At 35.9% G+C, this 16912-nt stretch overlaps 1 protein-coding gene across 3 annotated transcripts in view; it reads right to left on the reverse strand.

The window, feature by feature from the left end:
* The window catches only part of LOC127448068 (polypeptide N-acetylgalactosaminyltransferase 13-like), a 132408-nt gene extending 115798 nt beyond the window's left edge, over nucleotides 1–16610 (reverse strand). For all 3 annotated transcript variants that reach the window (XM_051710349.1, XM_051710350.1, XM_051710348.1), the window contains exon 1: nucleotides 16235–16610. The gene's annotated coding sequence lies outside the window, so the exon portion shown is untranslated. The remainder of the gene's footprint in view (nucleotides 1–16234) is intronic.
* Nucleotides 16611–16912: the final 302 nt, after the last annotated feature.

The raw sequence follows: 16912 nt of genomic DNA on the forward strand, positions 1-16912 counted from the left end.
CATAACACTCTTTTCCAATATCTATTTTTCCTTGCCCACTCTAACCTTTTTTTTGTTTTGTTTTTTTTGTTTCAAAAGTGGCTTTTTCTTTGCAGTTCGTCCCATAAGGACTGCACCCCTGAGTCTTCTCTTTAGTGTTGTACATGAAACTGGTGTTGAGCGGGTAGAATTCAATGAAGCTGTCAGCTGAGGACATGTGAGGTGTCTATTTCTCAAACTAGAGATTCTGATTTACTTATCCTCTTGTTTATTTGTACATCTAGCCTTCCACATCTCTTTCTGTCCTTGTTAGAGCCAGTTGTCCTTTGCTTTTAAGACTGTAGTGTACACCTTTGTATGAAATCTTCAGTTTTTTGTCAATTTCAAGCATTGTATAGCCTTCATTCCTCAAAACAATGATTGACTGATGAGTTTCTATAAAAAGCCATTTCTTTTTTGCCAAATGTTGACCAAATATTGACCTTAAGACATGCCAGTCTATTGCATACTGTGGCAACTCAAAAACAAACACAAAGACAATGTTAAGCTTCATTTATCAAGCCAAATAGCTTTCAACTGTGTTTGATATAATGACAAGTGATTTTCTAGAACCAAATGATCAATTTATCATGATTACTCAAGGATAATTTGTTGGAGTGATGGCTGCTGGAAATGGGGCCTGTCTAGATTTGATCAAAAATTACTTTTTTCAAATAGAGATGGTGCTGTTTTTTACATCAGTAATTAAGTCTGCCATTCCGAATGCAGCCCATGAAACACACGTCACCGTTTTCATCGGAGAGATTTGACCAGTCGTGAATAAGCTGTGTCGTCATTCATAGCTTTTGCAGCCACTTTGAAGCAGCTGTGTCGGCTGAGCCAGGCAGCTGTTCTCAAATCGCTCCTGCAGTGCTTTGATGGCATATGTTATGGTGATAAGGCAGTGGTGCCATCTCAAGTCAGACAAAATTTCTAACCGTCATGCACTGTTCCAAGTCTGGCGCCAAAGATGTCTGGTCTACACATCTATGGTGCCAGCATATTTATCGATAATGGAAATCATCGACAACAAATGTCATTATCGATTAGTTGGATATTTGAAATATATAGTGAAAAATGTGTTGCATTATAACTCATATGAAAAAGAATGGAGAAGCGGAAAAAACATGACCCAAGTTGTCCAGTGCACGAGAGCACTTTATAAACACTTCAAAGAAGATCATAATATGCATACAGTTTAATGTGGAGTAGTTGCTGCATCAGGTGCGTTGAAAGAGGGCGTGTGCTGTTTGATGCGCTTAAGAGTTGTTTCTCTCCAGCGCATCAGTTACATTTATAGCTATTTTCTATGTTTTATAATGTATGTCATAATTTCAAAATTAGGCACGTATTTCCACGTATTTCGCAAAAACTGTTTGTTTTAACCACAAGCGAGCCTCCAAATTTGACTAAGCAAGCACGCGCTTCCGCGTCAATCAAACTGATCGGAATGGAGAAAGGGAGTGCCTTCATTTGAATTAAACTGTTTGCAGTTTAGTAACCATGCAACATCATACCACAATTTCAGTTTCAATGTAATTAATTTTGCAGCTTTCACTGATATCACACCGATGTCTCAGATGTCCAATTGTGCCGGTTTTGAAGATTTTAGATGGTTTCTACTCATCATGTAAGCACATCTAATACAATGAGCACCGCCGAGATGCGACTTTTCAGCACGAGAGTGAATTTGCTCTGCATTTACAGATAACTGTACAACATTAAACTGTGTATATAATGCTGAATATAATATATATATTTTTATAAAAGACTGGAAATTAAATGTAGTTTTTTATCTGATTAATCGATTAATCAAAGAAATAATCAAAGGTTAGGTTGGATTGCTGAGAGCACGCTGCACAAGTCTTTTTGTTTGTAGCTTGCTAGCCTGCTTAGCATTGCTTATTCTTCTATGTTCATCGTTTTATCCTTTGCCATTTTACAGTTCTACTATTTCAACTGCGTATATATTACCACGCGCACCCGATTTCTTTTTTCTTTTCTTTTTTTTCCACTTGTCTACATCTCGCATTTCGACTGGTGCATTCATTTTCTCCATGTTTTACAAGGATTACTGCATCAATCTCAAACATCTGCAGATCAGGAACCTCCACAACAACAACAAACAATTGCTGTAAGTCATGGCATCCGCTCATGTTATTACTTCCTGCATTTCATGCCACATGTTTACTATAGCTTCTTCCATCAGCAGTGAGGGAATTACATGTGATAAATGTAAGGAATTAGTCAGGCTGACGGAGAAGGTTAATGAGTTAGAGACATGCCTCCGAACACTAGAGAAAGAGAAGCCGGTAGATACTGTTTCAGATGCGAGTAGAACAGCGAGCGACACACACACTGTGGTTCTGGCTGTAGAGCCCCCCCCAGCAGGGCATTTGGGTGACATCTCAACGGCATACTCGTTCAGCAAAGCGACACCACTCTCCCGCTCCTGTTAGGGTTTCCAATCGATTCTCCCCATTCAGTGATGCACCCACTGAGAATCATGTTTAAAGCACTCTTGTTGTTGGTGACGCTATATTGTAAGGAATGTGGAAATAGAGACTCAAGCCACTATTGTTAAATGTCTTTCTAGTGCCAGAGTGTTTGACATCAGATCAAATTTACAAGTGCAGGCTAATGCTAAATGTAGATTTTCTAAAATTGTTATTCGTGTCGGCCCTAATGATGTCCGGCTTCGCCAGTCGGAGATCAATAGAGATAACGTTAAAGAGGTGTGTGAATTTGCAAAAACTATGTCAGACACTGTAATATGCTCTGGTGCCTCCATGCTCATCGTGGTGATGAGGTTTATAGTAGATTAGTGTCACTGAATGGCTGGATGTCTGAGTGGTGTCTGGAGAATAGCATAGCATTTATAGACAATTGGAAGAGTTTTTGGGGTAGAACTGACCTGCTAAAGAGAGACAGACTCCGTCCCTCCAGGGATGGTGCCGCTTTCCTCTCTAGTAATTTGGCTCATAGTCTTAATAGTGATAGTATTACAACACATAGAGACTGTATCACCTAGATATCACATAGAGATTGTGTCTGTTCCCCGAACTACCACTCACAAAATAATTTAGACAAAAATGGATTACGGTAAAACTTGAAAATAACAAAAATAAATGTAAAATAAACATCATATAAAGGTAGGGCTACTAAACATTAGATCTCTTTCAACCAAAACACTATTATTACAGATCATAGTTTGGATGCGCTCTGTTTGACTGAAACCTGGCTTAAACCGGATGAATATATTCATTTTAATGAATATACTCCCCCAGGTTACTGTTATAAACATGAACCTCGTCTGAAGGGTCGAGGAGGAGGTGTTGCTGCAACTTACAGTGAAGTTTTTGGTGTTACTCAGAGGACAGGATATAAGTTTAAGTCTTTTGAACTAATAATGGTTAATGTGACACTGTCAGATACAAAAAATCTGTTGTCTTTTGCCCTTGCTAAAGTATATAGATCACCCGGGCCATACTCTGGTTTCCTTGGTGAATTTGCAAATTTTCTATCAGATCTAGTAGTTACTGTGGATAGAGCTTTAATTGTTGGTGACTTCAACATTCACATAGATAATGAAAATAACACATTGGGATTAGCATTTATCGATATTGTCAACTCTCTTGGAGTCAGACAAAATGTGACAGGACCAACTCATCGCCATAATCATATGCTAGATTTAATTCTTTCATATGGAGTTGATGTTGATACTATAGAAATTCTGCCGCAGAGTGATGACATCTCAGACCATTACCTCATCTCTTGAATGCTGCAATCAGCTAATGTTAATCAATCTACACCATGCTATCGTTCAGTAATAATCTTCCAGATTTATCTCATATACTCAGTAAGCCAAAAAGCCTAGAAGAACTTGATGTAATAACAGAAAATATAAATAAAGTCCTCTCTAGCACTATTGATAATGTGCCCCCCCCAACCCAATTAAAGAAAAAAGCCCCGCACCATGGTACAATGATCACACTAATTTTCCCTGTAATCTCAGAAACTCTCCTTAATATTATCAACTCTTCGCTATCCTTAGGACATGTCCCAAGAAACTTTAAAATGGCAGTTATCATACCACTTATTAAGAAGCCACAGCTTGAACCTGGAACATTTGCTAATTATAGACCAATTTCAAATCTCCCGTTTATATCGAAAATACTAGAACAGGTAGTGTCCTCCCAACTACGTTTATTTCTAAAGAGAAATAGTATATGTGAACAAATTCAGTCATGATTTAGGCCCCATCACAGTTCAGAGACTGCACTAATCAGAGTTACAAATGACTTGCTCACCATCTATTGTGGCTGCATTTCTCTTCTAGTGCTTTTAGATCTTATTGCTGCCTTTGACACCATAGATTAGGGATGAGCACGAGCACTCGAGTACTCGGGTACTCGGACATGGCAGCAATGATCGATCATGAAAATGATGATCGATAGTGATCATGCATGATGTGACTTTTCACTTAATTCGAAATCCAATGACAATTACCTGACAACTAAACACACAAACAAAGAGGGAGCTTATTTTAATTTTGAAGTGTAATTAACCATGTTTTGAACACCTTTTGTGTATTTTGCTAAACACGTTTTATTATCATTTCATGTAAGAATTTTGACTCATTAATGGATATTATTTAATAAAAGTAAATGTTTGTCACTGACTGTAAACCTCCCTGCCCTGCGTGAAGTAACATGCACCTGCATCTCGACGAAATGGGAGTTGAAGATTTCTGCACGAGTTTCCAAGTTAGATGTCCAAAATAAAGTGTTATTCCATTGCACTTTCCCCAGTTGAAATGTGGAAATTCAGACTCTCTGAGTTGAATGGAACACTTCATGAATCACAGCAACAACAATACAGAGCATCGCGGCTTTCCTCACAAGAGCGAACATTTGGGGGACACACACACACACACACCAGGCGCGTGTGGCAGTGGACTCAATGCGCTGAAGCAACACATATACAGCAGGCAAGTATTTCAAACAGCTAGACAGAGCGCAGCTAAATGGAACACAATGCAAAATGAATTTCAATTTAACACACATATTAAAAACGCAATGGTTATGGCGTCTCCTGTTATTTGAAAACAGATGGTTCAGACAGTCACTAAAAAAACTGGTGCATGCTTACTAAGATTACTACGGTAACCTGAAGGAAGAACAGGCAGATGTGCGTTGGGCACATTCTTTCAGACTTGGACAGCGAATCTTCACATAATGATAAAATATCATGCATTATATTTTGAATCTTTTGTACATTTTGTAACATATTATTTTATAACAGCCTATAATAATGAATAGACGATACACTGGAACAAGATGTTTGACAGATATGTTATTATATAGTTATGAACATGTAATTGCCCCTCGAGTACTCGACAAGTACTCGAGTAATTAGTCCGAGTACTCGAGTAAACAAAATGACAAAAATGCCCATCCCAACCATAGATCACGACATTCTCTTGGATAGGCTTGAGAATTATGCTGTCATTTGTGGACAGGCATTAGCATGGTTTAGGTCCTATTTAGCAGACCGCTACCACTTTGGCTGTGTAAATGAGGAATTGTCAAATCAAACAAAAGTTAAGTATAGAGTAGGGCTGCAACTAACGATTATTTTGATAATCGACTAATCTAACTATTATTAGAACGATTATTCGACTATTCGGGTGATTATTGCAATGATTAATCATCAGCTCTAAACCGACTATTCAGCTTGTGCCCGACTTAAAAGGTTGTATTAAAAAAAATCAAAATCAAAATTGTATATTGGACAAAATCATCTTTTAAAAATACCTCTAAATGACATTCATTGAATTAAAGGGAGAAAATACTTTTTATTATGTTTAATTCAGTAAAAATTTCACTACATAAAAATCCTATTATTTTCAAGCGTATTAATCTTTTTTTCCATTTAAAATTGTCTAAAAATCCTTAAAACAAGATACATTTACTTGAGAAGTAACATAAGATATTTAGTCTTGCTTTAAGAGAATGTCTCTTAAATATACCTGTAAGTGTATTTTGTATATAAGTGTATTTTTTCACTTGGTTATACTTCTGCGAGTGCAGTAAAGACAAAATACACTTATATTCAAGATCTATTCTCTAAAAGCAAGTCTAAATATCTTATATGCTGCTTCTCAGGTGAATGCATCTTTTTTATAGGATCTTTAGATATTTACAAATAAATATTTGTATTTTTAATATTATATTCAACATTCTCAGATGAAAAAAAAAATGTATTCTGAAGTATAGCTGCTAAAGTAAATGTACATTGTTTTAAATGAGTTTTAGATATTTATATTGGAAAACAAGGCAAAACAAAAACAAATAAAAAATGTATTTTTTTTGCAGTGTATAATGGGGTGAAGACTTCCTCTCTCACCTTTCTGTTCACTTCAATCCATCTTTAACTCACAAAAAAAAATAAAAACTCTTATTAATAAAGCTGTGTTTTGCCAATTTTCTTCACGATAAGAAATGCACAGTGACATATATTATGATTCAATAAGTTGCCATCACGTTATAATCTAGCTGTATTAAGCGCGTGCACTCGAGGGATGAGCGTCCCTGCAACAGAGTGTGCCTCAGCCGGGTGCAGTTTCAATCTCTCCCCCTTAGATCGGGACACTTCGCGCAACTCATAGAAGAGGCGCTGACTGCACAGAGAAATGCCAGTTTCCTTATTATTTTAACTTTAATAAAGCTATAACGCATTAAATAGAACTGCATTAAATATGTAACGCGGGGTGTTTCCTTTAAAGACGCTCGACACGCAAGTTTTGCTTAAGCTGAGCGTCAGCTCCGGCTCTGCTTATTCCACAACAAGAGTGCTTCTGTATTTACTTATTTTGTATTTTTGCTTTATAATTCCCTCATACTTTGCGATCTACATCACCTGAAGCTGTTTGGAAAGTTTAGAGTGCGTCTGGACTGTGAGATGTGTTTTCTTCCTCTCCTCAGTCAGGCGCAAGCTGCAGTGCTGCTCCTGTGTGCAATCATTAGAGTTTCATATGATCTTATGTTACGTTAAGATCAAACGACTATTCGACAACGAAAATTTTTGTCAAAATGTTTTATTGTCGATGTTGTCGATAACGTTGACTAATCGTTTCAGCCCTAGTATAGAGTGCCACAGGGATCAGTTTTAGGGCCACTGCTTTTCTCCTTATATATGCTTCCCCTGGGAGATATTATCAGGAATCATGGAATAAGTTTCCACTGTTATACCTATACTTAACTATACCCAGCTTTATATTTCTTTGAAACCTGATGAAATTTCACAATTCTACAAATTAGCAGAGTGTATCAATGAAATCAAAGATTACATGGACAGAAATTTCCTTCAACTCAATTCCGACAAAACAGAGGTACAAATTATTGGACCAAAAACCTCTTAAAATAAGCTGCTAAAATATAATTTGACTCTCGATGGATGTACTGTTACACCGTCTTCTACAGCAAAGAACTTGGGTTTTTTATTTGATACTAATCTGTCCTTTGAAAATCACATTTCCAATGTTTGTAGAACAGCATTCTTCCACCTCAGAAAGACTGCTAAGTTATGACACATGCTCTTTGTTGCTGATGCCAAAAAACTAATTCATGCGTTCATGACCTCAAGCCGTGTTCATGACCTCAAGACTAGATAGTTGTAATGCATTACTGGGAGGATGTTCAATTGGTTCAAAATGCAGCAGCCAGAGTCCTGACTAGAACCAAGAAATATGATCATATTAGCCCCATTTTAACATCGTTACATTGGCTACCTGTTAAATTTCGTATTAATTTTACAATTCTGTTAACCATGTACAAAGCTTTGAATGGTCTATCTCTGCAGTACTTAAGTGACCTTCTACCATGCTATATTCCATCACGTTCATTACGATCGCAAAATTCTGGCCTGTTAATGGTTCTTAGAATATCAAAATCCACAAAAGGAGGTAAATCATTTTCCTATTTGGCTCCAAAACTATGAAATAGTCTCCCTAACACTGTTCGGGATGCAGACTCACTCAGTTTAAGTCTAGACTAAAGACTCACGTATTTATCTAGGCATACACCTAATTTATACATCAACTCAGAATTAGACTGCTTTAGTTAGGTCTGCTAGAACCAGAAACATTTATCATGATCTATAACTCAAAACTGCAAAAAATTGAATGGCATCCTGCTAATTTTATTCTGTTTGTTTCCGTGTCTCAACCTAGGGATTCATATCCGAGGTTACCAGAGCCTGCCAGATCCAGCTCCGTTCCTACTTGGTGTCGGACTCCACTGCTACGTGTCTCTAAGTGATGATGACTCAATGCATCCGGTGCCAGCCAGACATCACTTCAGTCTATTACGATGGACTTCATGGGATGAACTGATGCTAACTCCAACCATAAGACATGGGATACTTCATATGCCACTGCTTGAACCTTGGACTTAGGACAGACCTCACCGAAATGACCTGCCGGTTGAACTGCGATGCACATCACTGATCTCTGCCTGCATCACCTCGGTCTAATGATGGACTACACTCTTAAAATTGAATACATAGACTATCAATTAATTGCCAACAAAAGCCTTCATCAGCCAACTAACAAAGGACAATGCATCTATGTGAACTTCTGCAGTTAATCCAGGATGTACTTGAAAGACATTAGTCATTAATCTTACAGTTCATACAAAATCTTTGTTTAAACACTGGCCATTAACATTTACTTATCCATGACTTGGACTGCATATAAATAACTAATATTGGCATTATATTCATGCTGTTTATCCAGACTGGAACTGGCCCCCTCAGTGAGCCTGGTTTCTCCCAAGGTTATTTTTCACTATTAACCAACATCTTATGGAGTTTTGTGTTCCTTGCCACAGTCACCTTGGGCTTGCTCACTGGGGTTCTAAATACAATTATTATTGAATTATGTATATTTATCCACAATTTACAATCACATTTAATCAAACTACACAATGATGACTCTAAGACTTTATAGATATTACAGTTTCATTTTTTGTTAATGCATGATTTTCTGTAAAGCTGCTTTGAAACGATGCATGTTGTGAAAAGCGCTATACAAATAAATATGGCTTGACTTGACTCATCAATTTTCAAAATAATCATTAGTTGCAGCCCTATATGGTAGTATGCAATTAGATGTTTATTCTGACACCTTCAGTTCAGCAAAAACTCTCACAAACCTGTTTTTAAAACAGTACATCATGTTTATATCTTGTTATTTTATGTTTATCATAGTAATTCAGATGGTCCCTTACCACATCCTCCACAGTTTTAGCAATAAATGCTTTTTAATTATAAAAAATTATACTGTATCCTTTTGTATTTTATATTCACTAAAATGAGAACTACCCAGACCATTGACTTATAAATCTACATTTACTTTTATTTCTTTGATTACTCATATTCTTTATTTATGTATACATTTGTGTTGGTTTATATGCATATTTTTATTTATTTATAATTTTTTTTTTTTTTTACTTTATTTATTTATAATTATTTTCCTTCACCTGTACTTCTTGTCTTTATGACTTAGTGGTTGTATTGATACATTGTTCGATCTGAGTAATTTTGCACATCTTATTAAATAATATTGAACTTTCTCCTTTTCAATAAAAAATAATAAATAAATAAATAAATAAACAGTTTTAGCACAATATGTTGACTATCAATTTACACCTTTGACCAGGCCCAACCAGTAGATGGCTGAATGTGAAAGTGTATTTTTACAGTAAAAAAGGACTTGAATATTGATCTGTCACCCAGACCTATCATATTGCATCTGAAGATATGGATTAAACCACTGGAGTCATATTGATTACTTTTATGCTGCCTTTATATGCTTTTTGGAGCTTCAAAGTTCTTATCACCATTCACGTGCATTATGAGGACCTAAAGAGCTGAAATATTCTTCTAAAAATCTTTGTTTGTGTTCTGCAGATGAAAGAAAGTCATACACATCAGGATGGCATGAGGGTGAGTAAATGATGCAAGAATTTTCATTTTTGGGTGAACTATTCCTTTAAATTGTTTTCAAACAGTCCAGAACGAAGAAACAAAGAAACTAAGAGACTCTTTTTGAATGTCTAATGTAAAAGGGATAGGTAATTCCCTCACACTATGACAACCAGCATGGTCACAAAACAGGCCTAATTAGTACTAAAAGCAATCAATCAAGTGATTCACATAATTGAATCGCACACACTCAGACTCATACTTACAGCATAAACACACTGGCTGGAGTCTCAGATCTGATCATGGTTGTTTTTCTGGCCATCTGCCCTGGTTGTCCAGGGCTTTGTTTGAGTGCAGTGGCACCAGACTGAACTTCAGGAATCACTCGGTTAACAGACGAACCATGTGCAGACATGAGCCCTGTCTGCTGAGCGACACTAACCCCCATTAAAACCTAAAATCATAATGAATATCTATGTTTACTGAAGATTTTAAGGACTCCAAAGTCAATTGTTCTTAGCTTGTTCAAATGTATAGTTGATGTCAGAAGTTTACATACACCTTAGCCAAATACATTTAAACTCAGTTTTTCACAATTCCTGACATTTGATCATAGAAAACATTCCCTGTCTTAGGTCAGTTTGGATCACTACTTTATTTTAAGAATGTGAAAATTCAGAATAACAGTAGAGAGAATTATTTATTTCAGCTTTTATTTTTTCATCCCATTCCCAGTGGGTAAGAAGTTTACACACACTTTGTTAGTATTTTTTAGCATTGCCTTTAAATTGTTTAACTTGGATCAAATGTTTTGTGTAGCCTTCCACAAGCTTCTCGCAATAAGTTGCTGGAATTTTGGCCCATTCTTCAAGACAGAACTGGTGTAACTGAGTCAGATTTGTAGGCCTCCTTGCTCGCACAGGCTTTTTTAGTTCAGTTTCAGATTGAGGTCAGTGCATTGTGAAGGCCACTCCAATACCTTGACTTTGTTGTCCTTCAGTCATTTTGCCACAACTTTGGAGGTGTGCTTGGGGTCATTGTCCATTCGAAAGACCCATTTGCAACCGAGCTTTAACTTCCCGGCTGACGTCTTGAGATGTTGCTTCAATATGTCCACATAATTTCACTTCCTCATGATGCCATCTATTTTGTGAAGTGCACCAGTCCCTCCTGCAGCAAAGCACCCCCACAACATGATGCTGCCATCGTCATGCTTCACGGTTGGGATGGTGTTCTTCGGCTTGCAAGCCTCACCCTTTTTCCTCCAAACTTACTGTAAAAGTCAACCACTCAAATCATAAATAAATGGGGAATTGTTGTCTTCAAAGCGTTTTATATTGAAGCAGTGACTCGAGCCATATCCAGAGACCAGAATATTATGAGACTAGGGGTGGACTCTTTTGCCAGTAAGCAACTACCTACTGTAGTAACCATGCAGAACACTCCAGCAACCACCTAGCAACTGCATAGTAACACCCTGACAACCACTCACAACAAGCCTTGCATAAATTACAATTTAAATGTTTACATTTTCTGAAGAAAATGTGAGTGGAACTTACCGATGCAAAAACCAGGAAAGTTCCACTGACATTTTCTTCAGAAAATGTAAACATTTAAATTGTAATTAAGATTGTAAATGTACATGGGTATTTGATGCAAAACATGTCCATGGACGTGTTTCTAAACAAGGTCAAGATTTTAGGTTACAACTTATATGAATGTACAGTTTAATGGAAAGTGTATATCATAGTTCCTGTAAGGTCACCAAGATTTTCTAAATTTTTCATATTTTTGCCTTCATTAGCTCATTTTAATGGCCCAACAGTGTGACAAATGAATTTTAAAAGTACAAATAATGCATCTCTGAATTAATATGAGGTCATAAAAGCTGCATGTTAATAATGCATAAGCTAATAATTCTACAATAATTAGCTAAATGCAGTTTAAAATAGTTTTAGATTAAGTATAGCATATCACGACACAGGACACAACACAAATTTCAAATTTCTTAGAAATATCTATATAATTTTGGATTATATGAAATTTTCCAGACTATTCCCCCTTTAGTCGTGAGGATATCTTTTAAGGAAATATTCCTTGTTCAATTTAAGTTAATCAACAGCATCTGTTGCATAATAAGGCTATACAATATGGAGGAAAAATGCGATATGCGATAAGTTGTTGGATAATGCGATATTCAGTATGTGATACGATATTCCTATGATGATGTCATCGGTGTGCATGGACCATTGGAACCCCCACAGCTCAAATAAACTTAAGTTTACTTGAATAAAAAAATAACCATCTATCCCAGTGATCATAATCATCGTTGTCTTTTGTTCCAAACTGCATGTAGACTGGCTGCATATATTATATACAGTTTTACAATTAGCTATGCAGCAGATATTAAAATTCATATTAATTTTTAATTCATCATAATAAAGTTAATTTCACCATATTGTGGGATATCCTGTTTGTGTTGTGTAATATATATATATATATATATATATATATATATATATATATATATATATATATATATATATATATATATATATATATATTTTTTTTTTTTTTTTTTTTTTTTTTTTTTTTTGCAGGGTAATTCAATAATTCAATGTGGGACTTTTATTTTGAAAAATGTGTCCAGAAGCGCTTGCCGTAGATACGGACCTTATTCACACTAGCGCCATCTTTGATTTTTAATGGGAATGACAACGAGGCTGTGAGGGATAGACTTCTCTTCAGTGGCACAAACGGTATAAAGCTGCATCTGATTTTCCACAAATCATGTTGTCTGGAGTTCTTTGTATACTGAATGTTCTTGAACAGACAATTTAGCAATGTTTTGTCCGCAGAACGATTCAAAAACACTTTAAACTCCAGTACAGCCCACTGAAGAGACTGTAAGTCTATCCCTCACAGCCTCGTTGTCATTCCTATTAAAAAACAAAGATGGCGCTAGCATGAATAAGATGCTAAACTTGAGACTGAGAGGAATGATTCACGGAACAACACATTAATTGTGTCCCAGAGCACTCACGGGATTGCGCATATGCACACCTCACGCACCAATGTGACAATCGTGCACCCGGGTCTATTCTCTGCTATCTGTGTTGCCTTGAACGTTACATTTTAAACCTATTAAAATCATTGGTATCGCAAGCCCTTGCTGAATGATGAGTTGAAATCATTTTGTAGTGGTAATCAATATTGTTCCACAAATGCTGTCGTTTGAGCTTAACTTGTATTGAACCGGAATATTCCTTTAAAGATTCCATTAAACAGACGACTGCTGTGGACTGACCTCATACTCGGCTCATCACACTGTGGTGTTTGGTTTCCTCAAAGCTTTTATCATTAGTGTCCTGAAACTCTAAACCTGACAAGAGTGTTGATTGAGTCTTAATTAAGAGGCTTTTCACTTAATATGGAGTCTCTGCAGCGTCTGAGAGTCACAGCTTTGTACCATATTCATTTGCAGCCACGATTAGTTGACATGTTTGCAAAGAGTTTGTTAGCAACAAAGAGACAACTCATTTAGCTATGTTGAACTGATCTAGAGTCAGTTTTTGCCTTGACTATGTTACAGAATGAAAGTATGTTGACATAACGGAGCACAATACAGCGCAGGCGTGCCCGCCCCCTTTGTCAGCCGTCTTAGTTCCGGATATATTTTTCCCATTGATTTTTTAACATAGGGATTTTTATAAAGTCCTTCATAAAAAAGTTGTAAGCCATGAACCAAACCAACAAGCTCAAGGTGAAACACAACCTTACACTGATTTGAAGCAAAAATGTATTTGAAAATCGGACAAAAAGACAAAGGTACAGGACTGTGTATGTCTTTAATGAGGGAATGAACTACAATCCCATGAAGCATTGCGAACGACAATCAAATTAGAAATTATGTAAAAATGTAAAACTATTGATTTAAAGTTGTTAATTAAATGATCAGAAACAATATATTTTATTGCAAAATATTCTGATATTTACAAATAAATAAGTAGTTTGAGAGTAGGGAGAGTGCCTCGATTGCATTATTCACAATGCATTATGGGAGTGGGCGGTCACTGCAGAGCTCTTTTGGTGCACATTGTTCACTGGGATTCTCTGATTGTTTAATTTTTCTCTTCACGATCATGGGAAGTGTAGTTTTTCACCACAAATTCTGCTTTTAAACACGATGCATATACCATCGATGAACAACCTCTGAGCTCACCATATAGATAAATACATACATAAATCATAAAATAATACACAAGTTTTAACAGAACAATAAATGTAAGTACTTTTATCAAATTTTAAGCTTCACATTTCTGCCTTTAAACCTTACAAAAATTGGCACCATTCACTTCTACTGAAAGTGCCTCACTGTAACCTCAACTTTTTTTTTTTTTTAAGAAAATGAGGGATCATTTGAAATTATCTTTTGTGGTAATAATCAGCATAATGTCACAAATGCTGTCGATTGAGGTTAACTGAATTTAACCCAACATATTCCTTTATTAGCAGTTCATGGTATTATCTGTGTACAATCTTTACATCATGTCATCAAACTGTTTACTAGAGCTACAATGTCTCAGACATTACGAAACCTCTAATCTAATAAAGCACTGTACTTTAAGCGTGACCTTCTGATTGTGTGTTCTTCCTTTAACAAAACAGTCTGTTCCAGTAAAATCGCTTCAGGCATTTTCAGAAGCAGATCATCTGCTTGAGTTCTTGAGTCAGCAGCTTTCAAATTAAAGGATGAACACTGTTTTCCCCATGGCAACCTTTTTTTTTTTTCACATAGAGATGGTGGCCTGTATAACCACATACTGTATGCCTGTGCATCAGATGCATATATATACTGCACCTTTTTTGACTCACAATGTTAAATATTGACATAAGGTTTGTACAGCAACAACATGGAAAGTAAAAATTCTCTCTGAATAAATGGCAATAATACAATAATAAACAATACAATACTAAAGCTCTCTAAATCAAGCTTCCTGGTGTAGATTTTTCTTATTATTCTGCAGTTGTTGTAGAGATCATCCGACACAATGTACTAACAAAGTTGAGCATGCAATGAATGTTCAAAAATGAAATAGCTAGAATAGTACTTATTTGTCTTGGGTCTTATTTATTTGTTTTTGTCTTAGGATGACCCGAAACAACTCAACTAGATCATTTTCACACCGTTTAACTAAAAACTTGTCAAGTTTAGATGACAAAACTGCATCAGTTATATTAAACAATGCCTTATTTTCAGTGTCGGGTGTAATATAATTACAAAGTAATTAACTACAGAAATCTAGTTACTTTTTAGTACTGTAACATTACATTTAAAATTCTTAAAATCAGATTATTATTATTGACTATCAATTATGGTGATTAGGCCACTTATAATTGCATAGAGTTACACATCTCTAAACATTATACTATTTATACATGTATAATATGACTTAATTTGTTCATATGTACTCTGTTTGCGTTTTATGACAGCTGAAGGGTGTGCGACAATGAACAAGCAGGAAATATAGACAATTAACAAGGAGAAAATTTGCTGGGTGGAAAAGCAAACTTTGCTGTGAAATGTGACTAAGTAACTTAAAAAGAGTTAGTAATGTGATTATTTTTTTGCTTACGTAATCAGGTAATCTGATTACCATTCTGGAGAAGTAATTAGTTATTTATAGCAGATTACTTTTTAAGTAACTTGCCATTTTAACTTGCTTAATTTTAGTTTAGATTCATATTTCTTACTGTACAATGTTAAGAAAAAATTGAAAGTTGTGATATTCATTAAGCCTGGGTATTGATAAAGATTTTGTTATTCGATTCGAAAATGATTGGCAGGATCGCGATTAATCGCAAAATCGATATTTTTACCCAGCACTAACATTCTCGCAAGTGAGAACTTGTCAAGTTGCCTATCTTTTGTCAAATATTTAGTATGCATTTGCATTTAGTATGTCCACTCCAACCAATGCTATCTCCTATCCTAAAAATCACTGTTGTTCATTATATTCATATAATATAGGTCAGTCTATATTTTAACAATCTGCGGGGAATAATAACAAAATTATGTTTTCATTTTACAAGCTCAAAACTGGACGCTTAGATGAAAAACGCCAAGAAAATAAACTGCATTGTTAACATAAACCGTCTTAAGCCTGCTCTTTGATTTACTGTAGATACATGTTTTAGCTGGTTGCATTGTAAATGTATCTGTACTTACTGTATGAAGGCTGAATGACACCTTGAGCTCCTGATGATTAATCAACGTGTTGCGTCCGTTATAAATTCAACACAATTTCACGTGAATCTACTGGTACCACAATAACCACGAAAGACATCGCTCCAGTCAAATAAAAACAAAAATAAATCTTCAGGTGTCCCTCATAGCAGTGTCTCTGTGATAAATGATGTGAGCATGCATTTTGCTCACTGCATCACCGGCCAGATTTCATTGCAGGAGTCAGCTGAGGAATCCGTATGTCCTGTGCCAGGTCTCAGGTTATCCTTCCATCTGAACGATCATATTCTTTTCATTCAGTATTACCAGATGTGGTTTCACATGATGCCAGGATCGTAAGACATCTCTGTTCATTTAGTTTCGGGCACAGGATGAGAATGACTGGAGATAAGAGGCGTGTCTATCTCAAGACAAAGCAGTGCGCAAGTGCGCCGCAGACGCCTGGTACATGCAGACTGTCAATGACAAATCTCTCATTAATGTGCGAGTTTATATCTCACAATTGCGAGTTTATATAACGGAATTGAGAGTTTATATCATGTAATGTTGACTTTATTGTTGCATTTGCAGTGGCATTTCTCATCATTGTTTCGCATTTTCTCGATGGAACAATCTTACAAATATATCATTAGCATAATTAAGTTCAATATAACTATACTA

This window comes from Myxocyprinus asiaticus, chromosome 11, assembly GCF_019703515.2.
Source record: "Myxocyprinus asiaticus isolate MX2 ecotype Aquarium Trade chromosome 11, UBuf_Myxa_2, whole genome shotgun sequence".
Lineage (NCBI taxonomy): Eukaryota > Metazoa > Chordata > Actinopteri > Cypriniformes > Catostomidae > Myxocyprinus > Myxocyprinus asiaticus.